Below are 23,956 nucleotides of genomic sequence, written 5' to 3'. Positions count from 1 at the left end.
AAAACTAATCAAGGGTATATAGCTTTCAAATACATGTTAATAATACTAATTCAGGAGTATACTATCAATCATTATTTCAGAATGATTGGGTTTTCACGTATATTATACACGTAACGTCTATCTGGTTTTTATGAGTCATTCGATTCAGGTTGTTTAATTCATTTAAAAAACATAGTTAAAGTCCTGACATTATAACCAGAATCTCCATTCGGGGATCGAAACAAGTGTGTATAGATCTATATTGGGATTGACAACCCTGCACTCAGACTGCTAACTACAGTCGGGCATACACGCTTACGAGTGACAGTTGTTATCAACAATTTTTAACGCCTTTAAAGCGTTGTTTCAGGACATCTAGTCTCAGTATGGTTATAATAACTCATTAAAAAGATATTAACAATACGTTAGTGTATAATTAACTAAACATAAGTACATATTCAAAGTACTAGTTTACAAAATACAAACTACAGTATTACATTACAGTTTACAATAATAGCTGGTGGAACCAGACACACTCACAGTTACAGGTTTTACAAAAGGAATACAAATACAGAACATTGGTTTACAAACAAAACGGTTTTATGAGATTAAAACTAATTTTCATATACAACAGAAAATATAGGATTTTCTGGAACAGTTTACATATTCAAGAAACAGAAAGCATACTTTCAAACATAAATACTTATGCACTCACTCAACTTTATGTTGATACTCTCTTTTCAAATTACTTGTATTCTCAGGGAATCTGTAGACAGGTACTCCCCGAGCTTTTGAGAAGATGGAGCTATTTTGAGTCATGTCTTCTTCTTTTGTATAACTATTTGGTGTCAATATACGTTGATTGAACACATGTAAAAACTTAAACTTATTAATGCAATGGTTGTTTGTACTTTGATTTCTATAATACATGTGTTGTGATACTACAAATGAAGTCATCCACCCCCGGACGTTTCCGCCATCTAGTTTGGGGGTGTGGCAGATAGCCAAGGCACCGTATCGTCTAGCTCCGCCCGAGATGCAGGAGTTGTCTACGCAGCTTCAGGAGCTGCTAGACCGAGGATTTATTCGTCTGAGCAGTTCCTCGTGCGGAGCACCGATTCTGTTCGTGAAAAAGAAGGATGAGCCACATAGGATGTGTATCGATTATCGAGAACTAAACAAGCTAACGGTGAAGAACCATTATCCGATTCCGATGATTGATGATTTGTTCGATCAGCTCCAGGATGCATCTTGGTTTTCGAAGATTGGTCTTCGGTTGGGGTATCACCATATGAGGATTAGGGATGAGGATATACCAAAGACGGCCTTCAGAACTCGTTATGGTCATTATGAGTTCGTGGTGATGCCATTTGTAGACCGATGCTGGATCGGTCTGTGATCATCTTCATTGATGATATTTTGGTCTATTCTAAGACTAAGGAGCTGCACGAGCAGGATTTGAGGGAGGTATTAGAGACCTTGAGGATGGAGAGGCTATGTGCCAAATTCTCCAAATGTGATTTTTGGTTACGTGAGGTGCAGTTTTTAGGGGCACATCATCAACCAGGAGGGTATTTTGGTCGATCCGGCCAAATCTGAGGCGGTAATGCGTTGGGAGGTTCCAAAGAACGCATCCGAGATCCGGAGTTTGTTGGGTCTTGCAGGGTACTATCGAAGATGTATTCTGGATTTCTCCAAGATCGTCGTACCCTTGACCCGATTGACCAAGAAAAGAGTGACCTTTCGGTGGGGTCCAGATCAGCAGTCATCATTCGAGACCTTGAGGTAGAGATTATGTGAGGCCCCGATTTTAGCACTACCGGATGGATTGAACGACTTTGTAGTGTATTGTGACGCTTCTATTTTGGGATTAGGAGCGGTTCTGATGCAGAAGGGGCATGTGATTGCTTATGCTTCGAGGCAGTTGAAGTCTCATGAGGCGAATTACCCCACTCATGACCTAGAATTGGAGTATATTTATCCAAGATCTGATTACATAGTACCTAGGCCTACTCGTACTGTTTAAATCATCTTAATACTTTTATATGGTTCTTGCTATGACACAACTCTCGTATGTAGGTATGTACTTATACTTTACTAAAATATCATTATATTTTAAAAGTATACTTTTTAGTCAGAGTGTTTTAGCCCCATTGTATTTATAGTTGTATATCTTACATGGTTTGATATACTTAGTTCATTATAAACGATGCTCTAATACCAATCTGTCACACCCCCAAACCAGGATGGCGGAAATGTCCAGGGGTGGATGACTTTCATGTATTGTATCATAACATAAAGAATAGTAGTGATCAAAGCAACACAACCATCATAATTATAATTGGGAAAATTACATTGTATTCGAATGTTGTTTGTTTCAATTCCAATTACATTACGACAAAAATGAATAGTGTGACGCTGTAACGTCCATCCTCACAACTTGGTAATTACCTTGCTTAAAGATTTCCTGAGAATACAAGTAGTTTGAAAAAGTGTCAACAATTAAGTTGGTGAGTTCATAAGAGTTTGTATGAAGAATTTGTAAGCCTTTCCTTGTGAAACGATAGTGTTTGTTTCCGGAAAATCCAATATTTTCCTTAAAAATAGGTTGTCGTCTTAGAATTCTTAAGACCGAAAAGTGTAAGTATTTCTATACTTATAATAGTATTATGTAGTTTTAATCTATATAAAATCATTTGAATGTTTGTTTCCCCATGCTAAATGTATCGTTGATCTTGAAAATGAGTTGTCATATTAGGAACCCTAAGACCGAAATGTATAAGTATTTCAATAGTTATGATAGTAGTATGTAGTTTTAATCTATATAAAACCATTTGAATGTATGTTCCCCGTGCTAAATGTATCATTGATCTCGAAAATGAGTTGTCATCTTAGGAACCCTAAGATCGAAATGTATAAGTATTTCCTTACTTATAATAGTAGTATGTAGTTTTAATCTATATAAAACCATTTGAATGTATGTTCCCCGTGCTAAATGTATCATTGATCTTGAAAACAAGTTGTAGTCTTAGAAACCCTAAGACCGAAATGTATAAGTATTTCAATTCTTATAATAGTAGTATGTAGTTTTAATCTTTATAAAACCATTTGAATGTATGTTCTCCCGTAAACCAAATGTATTGTTAATACCCCATTTGAGTTATTATAACTGTGCTAAAGACATAGATGGCTTGTTACGACGTTCTTCGGGCTTCATAATGTTATGACATTTGTCACGCCATACCTGCCGGTCTAGCTGTTGCAAGCAGCTTAGGTGCGGGATTGTCAGTTCTGTATAGATATATACACAAGTATCACGCTCTCTTACGGGAGATTCTGGTTATAATACATGACTTTTGTAGGTACTCTGGTAGGTACGGTGAAGACTATGTCTCACAAATTTGTATTAACAGGTTTACGTATAGTGTAATAATAACCCATTTTGTAAGTGGAAATATTACATTTCCATAATGATAACATAGTGTAAAATAATTATATATATCTTCATATAATTATCCGCTTTGTTCAAAATTTTACGATAGTTTTATTGTCCCATAAACTATACCTATTATAATTTATTATAAAATGTTTTGGTTGAGTCTATATATATATATATATATATATATATATATATATATATATATATATATATATATATATATATATATATATATAAGTTAACTTGTTTAGATGTTTTAAAAGATTATATCATATAATTTTACATCTAACACAAGTATGAAAACATTTAGTATGATAAAGCCAATTTTTCTAGTCTTTGGCCTTTTTAACGACACTAACTATTAAAAATGTAGTTGTAAACCTTAAAAAGTTTATTTTTACCTTTTTGTGGATATTAAGTCAAACCAACCTTATATGTTTAAAATAATATGTTTTAGGTCAAATCTTACAAACAAGGTACAATTTTGTCCATGTTTTTAGAAAAATTATAGAAAAATCATCGTAAGTCGAAATTTGGATCCGTAAACTCTCAGAGCTTAGAAAATTAGTATAATTTGTCCATAAATTTTTAAATGACCTTAAGTAGTTCCTAACTAGAGTGAAAATGTTCATTTTTACAGAGTGGTCTGAAAATGTTTTGAAATGATAGGCAGTTTTGTAAAAAACCCCATAAATTGTAGAAAAATCGTATGAACGCGTGCGAGTAGTCCTTACAATTTACAAAGGTATAGAACTGAAATATTTTCATATTGTAAAGTTTTGAAATCTATTAAGTTTAAGAAGGGTAAAACAGTCCGTGAACAAACCACAACTTTTCTGTAAAAAGCTGATATTTACGCGTAGATATGTTTTACTGACATAACTTGTATTTTTAGTTTGCAAAACCTTTAAATCATCCAAATAGGATTTTTTTAGTGTGTATTCTCCCCCAAAACTTGTAAAACATAAAAGGGGCCGTAGAAACTCGCCTTTACATAAAACGATAGATTTTTTAAGGTTTTTTTTTGTAAAACTAAATCTTTGGTATTTTGACTAGTTTCAAGGCATATGTTCCAAATAACATATTTTGGTTTATATCCCACAAAAGTGGTGTATTGACTTGGTTATAACCATTTTTGCTAGAAAAGTCATATTATGCTCATAAAAAATCCTAGTTCTCATAGTTTTGCATTTCTAAAAAAACATACCACATGTAAATGTTCAAATAACTAAGTAATAACATCTTTTCATGAATATAATATTTTTACACAACTTGAAGAAGAAGCTTGCATAAAACTTGAGTTATTATACAAGTTTACTTGTATTCCCCCCCAAAAAAAAAACTTGGGAAAACTCGAAAATGAAGGGGTATGAACTGACCTTATGTGTGTTTTCTTGATGAATGGAAGGTTCTAGAAGGAAAGTTTCAAGTCAAGAACACTTGAAGAACACTTTGAAGATTTGAAGATCCTATGGATAGTAACACATGATAATTTGTGTAAATGGATTGAAACTAGCATATATGTGTGTAGAATCACTACGAGATGGAAGAAGTACTTATTAAAAACTTAAAAACCACTTGGAAGAATTTAGTTATGGAAGATGAGAGCTCTTTCTTGGAGAAGAAGTAGAAATGATGAAGATGAATGTGAGAAAAAGGCCTTTTGGCTGTAAGTTATAGAGATAGGGGGAAAGAGGGTGGTGGGGTGAGTTATGAGGGGACATGGATGGGACTAAAGGTGTAACACTTTATGGGAGAGTGGTTGGCTATTTAAGATGAAGGTACAACTTAATTAACTAGTGACTTGTTATAAAAAAAAGTCAAACCTTTATAAATTCTTGGTATTTTTATAAAAATGATGTGTTTTTAATAAAAGTTTCGAGATGGGTGTAAAATATGAGGTTAGAAGGCCCGAGATGTGAAATATATGAACCTGATGGAAATTCTGAGGTCAAAAATACGAATCATGAGAAAAGTCTGAAACTGCCCAAAATCCGGAGTGAAGTCCGAAGTTGTAAGGTGGTCCGAAGTCCGAAGTCAGAAGGCTCCTAATTCCGAAGAGTCCAAAGTCAGAAGTGTCCGGAGTCAGAAGTGTTGGAAGTCAGAAGGCTCCGAATTCAGAAGAGTCTGAAGTCAGAAGTATCCGGAGTCAGAAGTGTCCGGAGTCAAAAGGCTCCGAAGTCAAAAGAGTCCAAAGTCAGAAGTGTCCGGAGTCAGAAGTGTCCGGAGTCAGAAGTGTCTGGAGTCAGAAGAGTCTGGAGTCAGAAGCGTTCGGAGTCAGAAGGCTCCGAATCTGAATAGTGACTCCGAAGGTGAACAGTGAATTCCAAAGGTGGCCCGTTCTTTTTGGTTTTCTTTTTCCGTTTCAAGCTATTTTCAACAAAGGAAGAGATGGAATGATGTTGGTGTTTGTGGTTTTTGTTACCAAGAGAGATTTGGGAGAGATCTGAGATATATATATATATACATATATATATATATACATATATATATATATATATATATATATATATATATATATATATATATATATATATATATATATATATATATATATATATATATATAGAGAGAGAGAGAGAGAGAGAGAGCGAGAGAGATTGTGATCAAGATTGAGAGAGATTGGAGAATTGATGTTTTGTGTTGGAGATGGAGGGCCAAGGCCTCTATTTATAGTCTTCAAAGATCCTTCATGCATCAGGTAAGATTGTATACTTACACATCAAGGCCTAGAATAGTGACTTTCATTGTACTTTGAAAGGGTGCTGTTTTAAGGTCGGCCCAAGTGGTCGAACCTAAAACAAAACTTATGTTTGTAGCCTTTGCTATGGTTTTACCCCATAGTGTTAGGCTTATGAACTCCGCTATGTTGTGTTACTAGTATTATTTATTCCCAAATAATATATAGCTGGATTATCAAGTTGTTACGTTACTAACCCTAATTAGGGTTTATATTTGATAATTGGCAATCGAGAGAGGTACTTTGTATTAATACTTGTAAGTTGTACATTAGGAATATTAAGAAACATTGCATAAATCCTAAAATCCTAATACTAGTTGGGTTGACTCGGTTGACTTGTTGACCTTGTTTGACCAGATTCGACTGTTGTCACAGCAGTGGTGTTTGCCCTCAAGCTTTGGAGACATTACTTGTATGGGGTCTGATGCACCATTTTCACTGATCATAAGACTCTGAAGTGTCTGATGGATCAACAGAATTTGAACATGCGACAGAGGAAATGGTTTGATGTAGTAAAAGATTATGATTATGAGATTTTGTACCATCCCGGCAACGCCAATGTGGTGGCCGGGGCCTTGAGCCGTAAGGCGGCGAGTGCTCCGATCCGAGATGTTTGCCTGAGGATGACAATGATTTTGCATCTATTGGATATGATCAAGGAGGCTCAGGTTGAAGGACTAAAGAATGAGAACTGGAAGGTGGAACGGATTCGGGGCAGATTCCACTTTTTGTACGAGACGGTCGGGGTCTATTGACCTAGTGTGGCAGAGTTTGGGTTCCGGCTTTTGGGGGTGTGAGGCAAAAGATCTTGGAGGAGGCGCATAAATCCAACTTTTCTATCCATCCGGGGGCCATGAAGATGTATTCAGACTTGAGATTGAGTTATTGGTGGCCCTGCATAAAGCGGGAGATTGCATGGTTTGTTAAGCGGAGTTTGACCTGCAGGAAGGTCAAAGTCGAGCATCAGAGGTCCCATGGAAAGATGTAGCCACTACCTATTCCCATGTGGAAATAGGTAGATAATTCTATGGATTTTATTACGAAGTTACCTAGGACGGCACGGGGTGTGGACTCCATCTGGGTCATTGTGGACAAGTTGACCAAGAGTGCTCATTTCATTCCGATCTTCGAGAGTATCTCCGCTGAGAAGTTAGCAGATATTTTTGTGCGGGAAGTGGTGGTTAGACACAGGGTGCCAGTGTCTGTAGTTTTGGACTGTGATGCTTATTTTACCTCTAGGTTTTGGAGGGAGTTCCATGAGGATTTGGGAACTCAGTTGCATTTTAGCACTGCTTATCACCCCCAGACTGACGGTCAGATTGAACGGATGATTCAGACACTAGAGGATATGCTTCGGGCAAGTGTATTGGATTTCGGAGGGAGTTGGGATACTTACCTTCCACTAGCAGAGTTCTCATACAACAATAGTTATCATGCTAGTATTGACCGACCTCCGTTTGAGGCGCTTTATGGTCGGAGATGTAGGACTCCGGTTTGCTAGGGGGGAGGTCAGACATCGAGTTATGGGGAGTAACGAAGTGGTACTTAAGATGACCGAGTTGATTCAGCAGGTTCGCGACCGGCTTGAGACAGTGCAGAGCAGGCAATAGATCTATGCGGATAGGCGCATATCGGACCTAGAATTTCAGGTCGGGGATATGGTACTCCTGAAGGTGTCACCCTGGAAGGGTGTTATCTGGTTCAGGAGGCGGGGCAAGTTGGGCCCCATGTATATTGGCCCGTTTCAGATCATCGCCCAGGTGGACAAGGGTGCGTATCAGTTGGACTTGCTTGAGGAGCTTGGGAAAATCTACAATACATTTCACGTTTCGCAGTTGCGGAAGTGTGTGGCTGATGAGTCGATGGTTGTATCGCTTGATGATATTTAGATTGATGAGTGCTTGAATTATGTCGAAAAGACCATTGCAATTATGGACAAAGAAACGAAAACCCTCCGGAACAAGGAAGTGAAGTTAGTGAAGGTGCAATGGCAGCACCGAAGAGGCTCCGAATGGACCTGGGAGCCGGAAGATGAGATGAGGAAGCATTATCCGGACCTTTTTGCATCAGCAGACTTCGAGGATGAATTCTGGTTCAAATGGGGGAGATTGGTAACGCTTGGTCCAGGTATTATTTATTTCTCAATATTTTAAGGATTTGGGCTGGAACTCGACGAGTTGGGGAGCTCCAACTCGTCGTGTAGGAATCTTTTTGGCCGAGGAGTTTAAGGATCCAACTCGACGAGTTAGGGATCCCCAACTTCACGAGTTGATGGCCAAACATGAAACCCTAAATTTTGGGTGTTGCACCCTATATAAAGGACTCAAACCTTTTGGCTGGCCTGCCTACCATCCTCCCTTGTCCAGAGAAACCCTAGATTCGTATTCCACCTTGCACCTTGAGTGTGGTGAGCTTAAAAGAGTGGTTTTTGGTGATTCTTGAAAGAAGCTTGAAGGTGGGAAGCATCTAGCTTGAAGGAGGGGCTTTAGATCCAGAAACTCTTCTTCAAGGGCAGCATCTTTGCGGTATGAAGTCGACACCTTGTCATGTATTCATCTAGATCTCCTTATTTGATGTTTAAGCATGACTTTGGGGTTTTAGTTGAGTTGTCCAAGAATATGTGGATTCCAGGGGTTGGTAAGCTAGATCTGACCCCTTCATGATATCTCTTGGCTTAAAGTTGGAAACTTTATTGGTCCCTATGTCCCATTCATGCAATATGTCCATTGGAGTGAGAGTTTAAGGGCTTAATGGGCCAAGACCCTCTTAAAAGGACCTAGGGTTTGAGTTTGAAGCTTTATGAATGGTCCTTGAGGGTAAAGTTGGAAACTTTACCCTTCTAGACATCATTTTGAAAGGGATCTGAGGTTTGGAGTCTCTGGATTCAGATGAAAGGGCTTAATGCATTAAGAAGTTGGTTATCTGCCAACTCGACGAGTTCATGAGTGAACTCGACGAGTTGGTGGGACTTTCCGCGATCCGGCCAGCCAACAATGGAACTCAACGAGTTGATAGCTAAACTCGACGAGTTGAGTCAACCCGGATTGTTGACCTTGACTATGACTTTGACTAATGTTGACTCTTAGGTTTTGAAGTATCGAGTTGAATCTAAGGAGTTGTTTATGTTTAGGGATTGAGTAGAACATATACTCGGAGCTAGGGACTATTTAGCTACTGTTAGTATTTGAGGTGAGTCTCTCACCACACTCATGGGTCGAAGTCACCAAGGTCGGCCCATTAATTAATATGATATGTTTGTATTGAATGGGATATGGTATGTTATTTGATTTATGTATGGGTTTATGTGAAGACGATGGGGGGAGCCCATGGCATTTGTCAAGACCATGGGGGGAGCCCATGGCATGAGGATATAAGACCACAGGGGTAGCCCATGGCATTCCATTGAAGACCATGGAAGGAGTCCATGACAATTTGTATGTATATGTATGAGCATGACATTATGTGATTATATGATTGGTGTGATTGGGAAACTCACTAAGCTTGTGCTTACAATTTATTTGTATGTTTCAGGTACTTCTATTGATAAGGTCAAGGGCCCGACTTGATGATGAGGCATGCATTCTCTGGTGTTTCAAAATTTAGCTCTTTGTACTCTAAATTTTCAAAATAACATGGATATGTATTGGGATTTTTATATTTACTATGGTTGATGTTATGAAAACAAAAGTTTAAAATTTTTATGAAAATTGGGTTGTTACATTCACAATGCACTCACACACTTTAAGGTTTTGAAATGAGGAAGGGATGTGAAGATAAGAGGGTACATGTGTCCATAAAGGTGCTTAAATAGGGTCCAAACCCTAAAATTTAGGTTTTGCACCCTGGTTGCGTACGCCCTGCATACTCGCATACGCTTAGCATACTAGCACGAAACCTAGTACGCCCTGCATACTCGCATACGCGCTGCACCCTGGTTGCGTACGCCCTGCATACTCGCATACGCTTGGATTCCATCCTTCATGTTAGGGAACTTAAGGAGTATTATGAACCTAGAATAATGAGTTGACCCATAAAAGAGTATATTGGAATTTTGACACTATTATGATGATGATTTAAGGTGATTCACTTGGTAGCATAGTGTTTGAAGAAATCTAGTCAAATAAAGAAGAGTGTGGTATTGCTAGCATGGACTGATGTGAGTTACCAGGAACACACATCTCCTATCTTGCTTTTGTGATTTTGATAAGTTTTGTTGGTTTTCATTAAATGTTATTATATATAAACCTTGATTTCTATGTGAACTATACGTGCATTCATGAAATGAAATTTTTGGAAATGATTTTATCATAAAATCAAAAGGGCTATATCTTTGGAAATTTTATAAGAATCCTACTTGTGCATATCATGTTAGGATGAGTTGTGATCGTGAGATCGCAAGTACCCAAATTGACAATTGTTTTGTATTGTTTGTTGTGATTAGATTTCTAGATAATCAACATGCACACAAGTTGAGGGTAGTTACCTCTTGTATGGCCTAGGTGGATAGCCCCTACTTTTTTGTAGATATAAAACTTAGGAGTTTCGTTTGTCATGAGCTCTTTATATCTAGCCATCAAACCTTGTTGTTGGATGTTAGTTCAAAAGTTTGCAGTTTCGTCTGTCATGAGCTCTAATCATCCGAAATTTGTTAGTGAGTTTGACTTATGAGATTGAAAAAGTTTTTGGGGATTTGTCGCATCAAGTACACAATGAAAAGGTAGCAGAATAATCAAAATATTTTCCTAATTGCACATGCATCATATTTAGAAATATTACCAACTAGTTAATGACCTTGGACACTATTTTCAACAAAAGTTTTGGGAGTATTTACACGCATTGCATCATACTTATTGTTATGAACTTGTTATACCCTTTTGTATGCTCTTCATTGAAATTAAAATGTTTAAAGTACATATTTTGGGCATATAGGCATGTTGATTAGATGTGGGTTTTCAAACCCTAAGCGTTCTTTATGTTCTAAACTACTTTTGGAGGCTTGGTTCAATTAAGATTGGATTGGTATCCCTTACTTTAAATGAACCAAGCTCGGGAAACTCACTAGGAAATTCCATTGCCTAACTTATTTCGATGTGAGTTTAGATCGAAGACCCTATTTTGAGTTAGGGATTAGCTTGGACAATTAGAAGGCCACAAAATGAGCTTGAATCTTGTTTTGATATGTTTATTGTAAAAAATGTTGCTAGTTTTTAAACATGAATTAAGTTTATTATTTTGGGACCAATCTATTTTTCTACAAATGTCTTTGTTAAGCATGGTTTCGAATATCACTAACGAGGGATGTAACACGTTGCGTCTCCTTCTGGTTACGTGAAGAAGATGATGCAGGTGGGTAGATAAAGGTGTTCAATGGTGATGAAGATGGTGTCCAACGGTAATGGAAGTCAAATGTAACACCCTGTTTTCACTTTTAAATTAATAAAGAAGAAGCTTTAGTATATAAAATATAACATAAATATGTACTGCATTTTTGTGACAACCCGAAATTTGGGGCTAATATTAAAATGGCCAATCTATCTGTGAATCTCTTGTTATCCGAATTACTGAGTTTTAGTGTATCTTAAGAAGGACAAGTAACTTTATTCTAACAATAATACGATACTAGATGATATCAACGAATCAAACCGCACAAACTGTAACCTTAGGAATACATCTAAAAAACTGAAGAATCGTAAAAAGTCATTTTAAGCGAAGCAATTATTCTAGCCTCATAGTACGTGTTTACCTGTTTCCGACAATATAAAGAACGCCCAAAACAGAGTTCGTATGCAAAAGATATGGCAGTTTTAAGGCATTTTCGCAATGTCGATGAGATTTTCGAGAATGTTTTTGAAATCAGACTATAGTCTATTATTTAATTTCATAATCAAAATATTTTTACTAAAAATATTTACAAAAATCGCAAAAACGGACACCGTGAGCCGTTTAGACGCAAAATATTAAATGCAATTTCCCGGAGTTCTGTAACTCCAAAAATTAATCTGTTCGGGTTTTTGAATTCCTAGAATTAAATCCAATCTATCGGCACATTCGAAAAATATTCTCGACATCCGGATTCCGACGCACCCGATTATGTGTGCTTTTGGAGCCATTAATAAAGGATGTAACATTTAGGTGGGACCCCTTAGATTTAGAAGAATGAGTCATCAGCTCATTTCCCTGGGATTTCCCACGTGCCTTACCCGATCCCTCTATCGCTTTTCTTACACTCCAGCCCTTTCCCTCCATCATACTTCTCCTTTTCTTACACTCCACCTCATAAGTACATGCAAGGTGGCATGAAGTGTGTAAGTATCCAATCTTACCTGATGCATGAAGGCGTCTTGAAGACTATAAATAGAGGCCTTGGCCCTCCATCTTCAGCACAAAACATCAGCTCTCCAATCTTTCTCAACCTATAGCACAATCTTTCTAAATCTCTCTTCTTTCTCTCTCAAATCTCTCCTAAATCTCTCTCAAATCTCTCCCAAATCTCCCTTGGTAACAAACACCACACTTCTAACATTTCCCATAAACACCAACATCATTCCATCTCTTCCTTTGTTGAAATCAGCTCGAAATAGAAGAAGAAAACCAAGAAAAGCAAGCCAACTTTGGAATTCACTATTCACCCTCGAAGTTCACTATTTACTTCGGAACTGATGAGCTTCAGAATTCACTTTTGAGCTTCGGACCCTCATCTACCTTGGAGTCTACTGCTTCGGAATCTACCAGCTTCAGAACTTTCAGCTTTGGACCTTCGACTTCGGACCTTCTGGCCACTTCGGAAACTGCTTGTTTCGGACCTTCGACTTCGGACCTTCTACCAATTTCGGACCCTCTGATTTCGGAGCTCCACTTCGGAATTCAGACCAGTTTCATAATTTCCCAACTTTGGGGCATTTTTCATATCGGACTTCTATAGCCTCATAATTTCAACCAACCTCGGAACTTTTGCACCTCGGAACTTCTACACCTTGGAATTTTTACCACTTTGGAGGTCTCCCATCATCATAGAAGCCTCCTACCACCTCTCCCTTCGTCAAAATTAAGCTAATCTCAGAAGTTCAAATCCACAACAACATATATCGGTTCTCAGATTCCAATACTCAAAAACAACTCAGTGCACATCAATGTGAGTGTTACGGCCCCACTTTTACATATTTTCGGGGGGGGGGGGGGGGATCCATGTAGTACTTGTATATATAGTATATATCTATTTTTTAATTACTTTTTTTGAACAAAAAACACCACCATTTTATGCAATATAAATCACACAAAAATATTATTTATTACGCTACTACTTACGGTACGAGGAATCTGGTTTGAAGGGCCGCATGGGTTGTTGGATTTAAGAAGTGCTATAATGTCAAGATGGTCCTGCCCTCGGTGTTTCATGTCTGGCCTTCATCTGTACATGGTAGTACATGTACTAATTAATATTTATCATATGAAATACACAAAAAAATATCACTGTTTTGTGTAAATACTTTACCGGTTTTAGAAATAATGGTTTAAACGCTTACATGTTAAGTAAACAAAATTGTTTTAAACCTCAAAAGTTACATATGTTATGTTGTTAAGATAATATAACTAATAAAAATAACATATACGTTCCGACTAAAATTGTGCTATGACTGTATAGTTGGTTATCAACTTGGTAGTTTCAATATACCTCACACATACACAAATATAAGTTTATATATTTATACGAGTTATAGAACTCGTATCTTAGGCTCAATTATGTGCTTGTACTCTAAGCTTTATCAACTATGTAAACAAGTATCAGATGTTCTTACACTTACGCTTATCAAATATACTTGTCATCCATCCGTTTATCCGTGTCTGCGGTTGTTAAGTGAGAGATCAAGTATGCGCAAGAGTCATTATAGAATGATATTGCTAATAATATATGATCCTATAGGTCACACCATATAGCAAGTTACCGTCAATTGATTATTTATTAGTATAATTTGATTATTAATAAATATATCAACACTTGTATTTAATTGGAAAATTATTATTTCATGGAAATAATATTTTACTAATTGGGAATTTATTATTTGTGGAAATAATATTTATTGGAGAAATAACAACTTTTGAAATATATCATAAAGTATAATTATTTATAAGTTATATCTTAATAAACTAGTTCAATTTATATAGAATATAGTTTTATGTAAAATAAGCTAGTTACAATTTATATAAAAGATATTTTTATATAAAATATGATATTTATATATGACTAGTTATACAAATAAATAAATAAATGAATAAATATATATATATATATATATATATATATATATATATATATATATATATATATATATATATATATATATATATATATATATATATATATATATATATATATATATGTGGGAATTCTTTATAAAAATGACTGATTTTTATAAAGATAACATATATGTATATATAAACTAGCCACGAGACAACTTTTGTCTTCTTTTGGACATGCCTTTTTCGAAAAATGGGAGGAAACAAGGCATGTGTGATTGGCCTATTCTTTTCTCTATTCTTTTTTCATGCTTGGGACAAAGTTGTCTCTCCTTTTACTTTATGGCCTCCTTTCACTTTTTGGTCATTATATAAGAGAGAGCATGGAAGGGTTTTGGACACACTTCTTGCAAGTCTTCTTCTTCCTCTTCTTAGATCCAAATCCGAGAGCTCCATGCTCTCTAGAGGATTGCCAAATTTTGGAATTTGAAGGCTCTTCTTCTTCTCAATTCTCTTGCATTTTGATGCTAGACAAAGCCTCTTTCTTGCTTTACCTTTGAACATATATTTGGTATATATTTCAAAGGCTTTTAAACAACAAATTACGAGTGAATACTAGCATGTTTTGATGGTTCTACTCTTGCTTGGTGGATACTTGTAGAGAACTCTTACTTTAGAGTTTCATGCCACACTTCATCAACTTCCAACCTCCCATGAGGATCAAAGTCTTCAGAGGTTGTTATGCTTTCCCCTCTATGGTTGTTATAATCTTTCTAACTCTTGCAAAATGATCCTTGGTGGGTAAAATAGTTTGAGTTTTATTCAACATTTTTAAAGCTTCCATTGTCATTTTTACCGGTTGTGAAACCGGATTTTTGAATAAAAACCCAACAATTGGTATCAGAACCATTTTTGCAAGATTAGTTGGATTATTTGTTTAGTTGATGAAATCTTTGTTTTTGGAAAAACATGGATGATTTTCTCTTTGCAAGAAAAATTTATACATATTTTCTATGACAACTTTAAAATGTTTATAATTGTTATTTTTTGACCAAAAGTTTACATGCATCTTTTTGGTCATAAAAGTTGTCTTAGAAAAACAAAGAGTTGTTATATATATATATATATATATATATATATATATATATATATATATATATATATATATATATATATATATATATATATATATATATATATATATATATTTGTGTGTGTGTGTATGATGTGCATAAACTTGCCATGGACCTTTGTGTTGTTGCATGTGTTGATTTATTTAAAATGGTTGTAATTATTTATTTATTCATGTGGTATGTAATAATTAAATAGATAGTTTTCTTTTGTTAATTTTTGTAAGCAATAGATTAGTTTTAGAAATAGTTTATTTTTATAAAAATGTAACAAGAATGAATATGGTGGATATTTTAAAGATCAAAAGTTTATAAAGTTGATTTTATTAAAGTTTCTCAAACTTTACAAAATTATTTTTATAAACTTGTTACAAGGTGTTGAAGCAAGTGGGAGCACATGAAGACTTTACAAACTAAAGGTCCCTTATGTCCCTTTAGGAATGGACTGGGTAATTTTGTTATGGCTCACAAAATTATTAATAGTTAATGACTTGGTTTATGCACATATGTTATAATCGTTATGCATGCTTGTGTTGTTTTATGTTTATATTATTATTATTTTGTTATGGTTGATGAATTAGTTTTTCAAATGCAAAATAATATTTGAAAATAAATAGACACCACAAGGAGTTTGGTTTTGATGAAATTTACCTTTTAACATAAGATGCTAAAAGTAGTTTTACAATAAAACAAGCTTTATCATTAAAACTAGTACCCGGTAAAATTTCGGGATTAAAATTGTATAAGTTTAAAATAGAGATTTGTAAAATTATCAAACTCCAAACCTTATTTTATAAAAGAAAGTTTTATTAAAAGGTTTCCAAATGTTCTAAAACGCTCAAACGATATAACTTAATACTAGCTATTAATTTAAAACTTTGATCGCGTCAATTATATAAAACCGGGTTTTATATATAGAACACTGTTAAAAATGTGATTTTAACATGAAATAAGTTTTTTTTAAAGTATACCATGATTTATTGAATCCAAGCAATAACCATGATATAACATGTTTTTTAAACTAGAATTATAAAAACATCAAAGACCCCTTACAAACCTCAAATCTATGCAATCCCTTTTAAAGAACACTCACACGTATCTTGTATGCACTATTGGGATAAATGATACCTAACCGCTTACTGTTATCTTTTGATGGCCGAGGTGTTTTCGCGATTTCTATAACCAAGTTATAGGCTGATTACACAAGTTTTCAAATTGGATGATTTGATCGGATGTAACACTATAAATTTTCAAATAAAATTTTTATTTAAAAATCGCATAATTCTCATAACACATTTCACGAAAATCTCATTTATTTAATTTACAATTCACAACTCCATAATTGTTTGATTCAAATCCAGGAAACTCAAAGCATAACTCTTTCACTGGTATGTACAATCAAGCCGGTGCCTTCCCGCGATCCTGAGAAACCTGAAACACATAACACATAACACGGTAAGCACGAAGCTTAGTGAGTTCCCCAAAATACCACACACACAGCTCATTAGCCACTCGATGCTATATCACTGTAAGACCCTCCGGTCAATGTGTCTTAGTGGGACCCTCCAGCCACATAGATTGAACCCAACAACCCGAAAAGTACCACCGAAGGATCTCATACCACACAACTAACTTCCTCTATAGACACCTGAGACCAAACAGGAACTCCCAAACCCGGAAGAGGACATACCCTTCTGCCGCTACGATACCCCTTTTTGACTCACCAGAATCTGAAAACTCTAGTGGCCTGCCTCACTGCCCGACCGCCCTCTCAAGCTATCATCATGTTATTCGCTCCTCGAATAACGGACCTTGAAACTCTTTGCCCCTCTGATTCTCTCATAGCGGCTGATAGAAACAAGTTAAAGCCAAAAATTTGCCACTGATCACTCATACCATACATACTAAGCGCTCCAATCATACTCCAAGGAGCGAAATGGTCACATTACCCCAGAGACCCATCCACTGAACTGCAATCGAAATCCCATCTGAACAAAGAACTCTTAACACCCTGCCCTCAAACACAAGAAAATGATCATGCTTGCTCAAAAGCATCCTCTAACATCGAACAATCATAAGCCTCGGCTCCCTCTCAGATATTCTTTTCAACCCTGAGCACTAGGTCAACTCTCGTCCCCACAGTTGAACCTCCAAAGGTTACCCACTACATACCCCAAAACGTCTCACTGACTTCCTTCTCACAAAAACTATCTCGGCTCATTATGACACACAAGTCATGAGGTTCGCTTAACCCCAAGCGAATACTACAATCCCAACTGAAATCGTCTCACCCTCGACCTCTACCACCTACTACTCATTAGTTCCATGCATCTCGCGGTCCTTCCCATCAAATGGACTGACCCACTCAGGTCTAAGACATCAGATGACACACAATACCCCTCAAAATGGAACTCATCTCTGAATCCGAAATCTTTTTCGCTTATTCAATTCACCACCAAAGCTAAACTCAAACTCGAAAGTCTGGTCCGATACAGAATTGGAACCACTCGTCCCAATGAAGCACTCAACTCATGACCCATGACCCGCAACCCACATGTACATCACTTCCCCAATTTCTTTTCCATTGTGATAACCGCAACTTAACTCAGAATGTAACGATTCCCGACAAATATGGAGACCCCAATCCCGCCCCTGGTCCGACCACCAGGTTCCCGAAACTCAAAGGATAAGGCTACCCAAGCCTAAAAACTCTCCTGCGTCATGCTCTGACTACCGAATAATACGGCTCCCTGTAGTATCATAACATTCCCTCTCACTAACCCGTGAAGGCTACGGCTCCCCGTAGGCCTACGACACTCTCTCACTGACTCATGAATACTACGGCTCCCCGCAGTATCACAACACTCTCTCACTGACTCGCCATGGGCTCACTCCATGGTTTTCCCCTGATAATCCGAAGTGATTACTCCCACTCGGATCCACTCACCCTCTTATCACCCCATAATCTCCTCCTCGAGTCATCACCCCACTGAGTTCACTATCGAATACTCCACGGCTCAACATAGAAGGGTACACACACCCACCCAGGTTATGCATCTCCACTCCTGACGACAACCGTCGTGTCCAACACTTTTCCTCGCTGCAATTCATATTATTGGATACTCCCATTTGCTGACCGTTGGCTGAAGGGCTCCCGCTGGAACCATAGTCAATTGATACCCCACTTGCCATCTCAAAACTCAAATCTCAAAATAATCCGAAAATTAGGGCATCCTACTCGGATACCTCGGCACAGCATCACAGAACCTTACGATGTCTTGCCTCAACCACTGATCTCCTACTTACGGCATCATACTCAGATACCGCAATGCATCCTTTAAGAATCTCACAACTGATCTTCCTCTCAAACAACTCGTAACTTCGGAATATCCCAACTCTCAATCGAAACACGGAGGAATCGTCAATGACTCAGAACACGTTGACGAAAATCCGAAACTCCCTCCTCTAATGCTCAAAACCCATGTAAGAATACTCATATCGACCCTGAAGTTGGTTGCACAATCAACTTCTACCCTTCCCAAAATACATATAACAACCCATACATTGAACCATAAATTCTCAACCGCCGAAACTATCCTTACGATCCAATCACCTCGGATTTGCCATTAAAGCCTTGAAGAATTCCTAACCACCACTAGGTCTCCGACCAACGGCCACCTGCCGTGGAGACACTCATTCCTTCCTGAACACGTACAACATACATTATCTAGCTCTACACCTCGCCTCGATCACCAATAACCCTGGTCTCATGTATCCGCACCGCAGGTCACTATATCCAGTCCTCTAACCGCTCTTGAACAAACCTATTATACTCTCAATACAATGCCCGGTTCTCCCCCACTCAGGGCTCGAACCATCACCATTTGGCACACCAACCATCTATTCTACACACTGTCTCACCAGGTACATTACACTTACTCTTGGAATGTACCACTATACACTCGATGATCTTCCCGATGGGGACAAAGCAACTCAAAACATCCCGAATCTCAGATAAAGTCCTCGAAAATTTCCCAACGTCACTGCCTCTAGTCATCTTGAATGCCTCAGACCGACACACCGCCGGATACTCCGACTGTCCCGACACAGTCCGGACTCTCAATCTGGAAATAATGCACCATCATGCACCCCGTTTCTGATTCCCCGACCAGTCTCCCAACGTCATTACAATCTCATACTGACACACTACCAGACATCTCCACTGTCAAGTAGTAGTCACAACTCTCGGTCTGTAAATTAATGAACTATCACACTCCTCATTTTCGACTTCCCAACCAACGTCCCATCATGAGAATTCTCATGAGAGCAAAGACCTCACCCTCACACTCAATATCTATCACAGACAATGAGTGTCACCGCCCCAATATACTCCTCTTGTTCACCTGACACTGCTGCTAACATATGCCCTACTATCCCCAAGTAGGGTATGTCCTTGTCCTTGACCACCTCAGTCCCTGTGACATCCCCAATTTCATGGCCAGAAAAGACCGATTTGTTTATGCTTTGTTTTTAAAATCAGAGTAATCTTTTAAAGAAATCAGTTGCGGAATTTGTTCCCAAAACAAAATGTGATAAGAATTTATCAAAACATTTCTTTAAAGAAATGTATTTTCATTAATTAACAAATTATCGGGATGTCATGTTCCGATACAGACCAAAAGCATAAATAGTATAAAATAGACCTTACAACAGTTATTTATAACTACTGATCTATAATCCAAAATCCCTCGTCATCGTCCAACTATGCTCTTTTTCCACTACCTGTAATACAGAAAAACTGAGTGGGTCAGGCTTGGGAGCCTGGTGAGCATATAGGGTTTTCAACCCACAATATTATATCTTATATATATATATATATATATATATATATATATATATATATATATATATATATATATATATTCAATCATCAAACGATCATTCCAATTACCCATCCCCATTATCTTCCTTACTCTTAAGGTTTTACCGTAAGAATCAACTATCCTTTATTCATTCGTTCCTAAGGATTGACCTAAGGAATTGGCACGAAGTCCATTGCTGCCAAAGTTTATCTATCAGGTACTAAATCCATAGCTATCAGGCGCTAACTCCATAGTCACCAAGGTTCACTTAACAGTAGGCGCTAACTCCATAGTCACCAAGGTTCACTTAACAGTAGGCGCTAACTCCATAGCCACCAAGGTTTACTTAACAATAGGCGCTAACTCCATAGTCACCAAGGTTTATCTAATAGTAGGCGCTAACTCCATAGTCACCAAGGTTTACTTAACAGTAGGCGCTAACTCCATAGTCACCAAGGTTTATATAATAGGCGCTAACTCCATAGTCACCAAGGTTTACTTAACAGTAGGCGCTAACTCCATAGTCACCAAGGTTTATCTAATAGGCACGAAGTCACATCGTCACCAAGGTTTATTAACAGACGCTAACTCCATAGTCACCAACTATCCCATCTACCCATGTTCTACCCAACATTTTCGTAGATATAAATACTTACACAGTTTAAATCATTTAACACCTGTATAAAATATCAATTCCATGCCCATTTCAAATAGACAAATAATATATAAACACATAGCACGTATTTCATAGCAAATACTTTGTATTTATGTGTTAGAAGAAAGTAACTACACACTCACACCAAACGTATACTTAATACATTCAAACAATACTTGTATTAAAATCGTGTTTATGAAAGGGACTATACACTCACTTGATCAGAAGATGATCGGGCAGCACTACGGCTTGTAGAAGTAGTATCCTTCGGTGAAACTGTGATCTCTTCACACACCGGACTTCTCGCGGGCAGAGCTTCGGCTCAGAAACTCTTTTCTTCTCGGGATCTTCGGGCTTCGGGACTTGCTTCGGGTCTCGGGATGAACATCGGGGCTTCGGGGGGTTAAAATAGGGCTTAGAGAGAGTATCGAGAGTGGGAGAGTAAGAGATGAGCAACCAAACTCGGCTGCCCCCTTGAATTATATTTATAGGGCAAAAATGCTAGGTTCACCTCGTGAACCATATATGTTCACCTCGAGAACTGACTCACCTCGTGAGTTTCTAATATTCACCTCGTGAGCTCGATACGTCATTGCGTTCGTCATGGCCACTTGCCCTGGAAGACGTCCATCATCTATTCACCTCATGAGTCACTAATGCTCACCTCGTGAACTGGCTCACCTCGTGAGTTTCTAATATTCACCTCGTGAGCTCTGACACAGCCTTGGGGTTCACGCCCCGAACTTCAGAAATTCATAACTTTCGCATACGAGCTCTGTTTTCGACGTTATTTATGACCATGCGTAGGTGAGATTATGCTCTAAAACTCTCGTTTAGACTCCGTTGGCTAATTTTGAATTTAATTTTAATATATTATTAATATATTATTTTTAGTAGGCCGGGACAGGAAAAATCCGTTCGAAATTCATAACTCCTTCGTCTGAACTCCGTTTTCGTCTGTCTTTTTATCATTGGACTACTATTGATGAGATCTTAAATTCTCATTTAGAAAGTTTTGGCTAAATATCGCTCGACCTCAATCTCGAGTTTCGGGCTGCATACTGCTAATGCTGAAACTTCGAAAAATCATAACTTCCTCATACGAAGTCAGATTTAGACGTTCTTTTTATGCACGCTCTCGGTTTAACGTATTCTACGACTTTAATTTAGATTGCTAAGGCCAAATATCTCTCTAACGTAAATTCACTATTTACGTCGCGCTGTGTCGTGCCGGTTCTGTCGCGAAACTTTGACAGGTCATAACTTCTTCGTTATAACTCGGATTTCGGCGTTCTTTATATGCATGGAATCCTTGTAACATATACTACAACTTAGTTAAGATTACTCCTAAATAATCTTCCATCAAAAAGTCATTTTTGATGCTTATCGTCTCTAAATTGACTAGCCCGGATCTACGGGCGTTACAGTCCCCCACTGATGACCCTCTCATACTATAATATTACCTTACCGCAGACATACTGCCCAGATACTCTGGTGAAAATCACAACCAATGCTACCCCACAGGGTTTACCTTCAAACTCAGAACTGAAAACTCAATGGCTCTTCTGCTTCTCACAGGAAAAGGAAATAGCACGACTTTGGTCAACGAAAGTGACTTCTCGACTATCGGCCGATTGCTCAACTCAGACCGTAATCCTCCATAAAGCACCATCTTTACTCATCCCTGAGTCTTGCGACTCCAACTGGCATCTCACCAAAAATCTCTTGGAAACTAACTCGATTTCCCTCTCAAGGTATGCTCCATTGAGACTCGTTCAACACGGCCTTCTGGCCCCACACTTTATCACATCTGATCTCAGTCTAATCAAACACAACGGGATAACTGGTAAAACCAGAAGCACTAACCACCACAAGTCATGGTACTCGAACCATGTTACCACCTCTCGATCTACTATGAATCATGGTACCCGAACGATGTTATCTCTTCCCAATCTGCTACGAATCATGGTACCCGAACCATGTTATCTCCTCTCAATCAGCTACTTAGAACCTCTGGAATTCTCCTTGTTTCGAGTATGGGTCCTCTGCTTTCAGTAGTATGGGCCCATACTACCTTCCACATCTACCCATACTTTCCATATGATTCGTTCCAGATTTCCTAAGTGGCTACTCAACCTTCTTGATCACCAACCCTGATAAATATGGTCGCTCCCCAGCGGATACCCTCCTCTAACAGCGAACTCATCTGACTAAGGTCATTTCCTAGGCTCTCCCTAGGTCCTCACACTTCTCTGCCATCAGCTGCTGAAGAACTCCTTATGATGCCAGCCATCTACCTCCTGATTATCATCATATTCACTTAGTAGCTGAATCCCATCATCTAGAGTTCCACAAAGCACGAAGCAAGCAACATTCGGGCATCGACTAATCTCCTCCAGCACGTAAAACCACTCTAGGTTACAACTCTATTCGATCTACTCACAATCAACAGGTTTCACCGAACTCAAGCAACCCTACCCCACGCGGGTATCTAACTACTCTCTCAGTAGGCTCCTCCAATCCTCATCTAAGCATCACTCCTAGATTACTCCTCTACTCAAAGCTCTATCTCTGAAATATTCCTGCTGGACACTCTTACTCCGCACATACTCAAAACACATCACAGATAGCAAAATTCCTAGGCTAAGGCATCACAAATCAGGCAACTCTAGCCCTAAAATATGAAATACCTAGCCTATCTTCTAACATTCATCACTAATATCCTAATAATAACTCATAACACATATAAGTAAGGGTACTTTGGGAAATCACCGTTTGGGCTCTGGCTGATTGTACACACTGCTCCTTCTCGTTTTCTCTTAGAAACTCTTACTCGCTATAGAAAAATCTTTTCTTTTTCAAAACTTTTCTCAAATCCTCAGTTTGAGTCCAGACTTACCCGAAGGTGCATCCGAA

This window comes from Lactuca virosa, chromosome 7 (genome assembly GCF_052849685.1).
Source record: "Lactuca virosa cultivar CGN04683 chromosome 7, Lactuca_virosa_CGN04683_v6, whole genome shotgun sequence".
Taxonomy (NCBI): domain Eukaryota; kingdom Viridiplantae; phylum Streptophyta; class Magnoliopsida; order Asterales; family Asteraceae; genus Lactuca; species Lactuca virosa.
The sequence above is the reverse complement of the archived record's forward strand: the minus strand, read 5'-3'. Positions refer to the sequence as shown.